The sequence below is a fragment of the Schistocerca nitens genome, chromosome 1, assembly GCF_023898315.1.
Source record: "Schistocerca nitens isolate TAMUIC-IGC-003100 chromosome 1, iqSchNite1.1, whole genome shotgun sequence".
In the NCBI taxonomy this organism is placed as follows: Eukaryota; Metazoa; Arthropoda; class Insecta; order Orthoptera; family Acrididae; genus Schistocerca; species Schistocerca nitens.
Genome location: NC_064614.1, coordinates 511,181,846 through 511,183,126, shown reverse-complemented (window position 1 = coordinate 511,183,126; position 1,281 = coordinate 511,181,846). Strand labels below are relative to the sequence as shown.

At 41.1% G+C, this 1,281-nt stretch overlaps 1 non-coding gene across 1 annotated transcript; it reads left to right on the top strand.

Moving 5' to 3' along the window:
- Positions 1 to 826: 826 nt before the first annotated feature.
- Trnai-uau (transfer RNA isoleucine (anticodon UAU)) lies at positions 827 to 900 on the top strand. The gene has a single exon. It is a non-coding gene; the product is annotated as a tRNA-Ile (tRNA).
- Positions 901 to 1,281: the final 381 nt, after the last annotated feature.

Below are 1,281 nucleotides of genomic sequence, written 5' to 3'. Positions count from 1 at the left end.
ATAGTGTGTGTATTTGTGTGTGCGTATCTTTGTAGTTTTAATGTATATCAGAGCTACACCGTAAAGAATAGAAATGATGATAATGTAAGGCTTAGAGAGAGATCACCTCATAACAGGATCGACGATTTTAATTATTATTTTCGATTTTATTCTATTAAATTGAAAAATGTATTTTCTTATATCAGATAAAGTAGAAAAAAAAGAAAGAAACTGACGTAAAATCTTTACTGATAATTAATCGAAACCCTCAGCGGCCGACATGTGTTGATATACCATGATGGGGACAGCTGAAAATGTGTGCCCCGGTCGGCGCTCGAACCCGGGATTTCCTGCTTACATGGGCAAATATCTATTAGGAACATTACGTATGTAGATTGTGGACATTTGGGGACGTATCCCTTGCACGCTTCCCGTGAGACCCACACCCCAACTGACAAATTCTACACATGTAGTGTACCTAACAGATATTTGCCCATCCACTCATTACTCGCGCGCACTTTAGCGATTCCCGTAAGATTTCGGGCAATCTGTGCGCATTCGCACAGACGATATTCTAGAGAAGCTGCACGGTCATCAATTGTATCTGTTCTTTCGAGAACAGTTACTATCTTCATACATAGTTCAAGGCTATCCAGGCATTGACCTTCGTCTGTGAGAATGCGCACAGGTTGCCCGAACTCTTATGGAAATCGTCAAAGTGTGCGCGAGTAATGAGTGGATGGGCAAATATCTGTTAGGTACATTACATATGTAGAATTGTGGACAGTTGGGGATGTGGGTCTCACGGGAAGCGTGCAAGTCCCTGCAGTTGCGCTATTCATCTGTTTCCTCGGTGGCTCAGATGGATAGAGCGTCTGCCATATATGCAGGAGATCCCGGGTTCGAGTCCCGGTCGGGGCACACATTTTCAGCTGTCCCCATCAAGGTATATCAACAACACCTGTCGGCAGCTGAGGGTTTCAATTATTCTAGAGAAGCTGCACGGTCATCAGTTGTATCTGTTCTTTCGAGAACAGTTACTGTCTTCATATATAAAATCTTCATCATGATACAACAAAGTTGTAGGGTTCATTGAATTTTGACATTATTTGTGGTTTACGCTTAAATTGAGGTAAGCTTTTCAATGTAATTTAGATAGATAATATGTTTTCTATCGCTTCTTTTAGCATGAATTTTGTACCTTTTTGAGCATTAGCAAAGCCATTAAAGTCTGGTCACTGCCATGATGTTTCACTAGGATAGTACTGACAAACAAATATAGTGCATTGTCGACACGGTGTT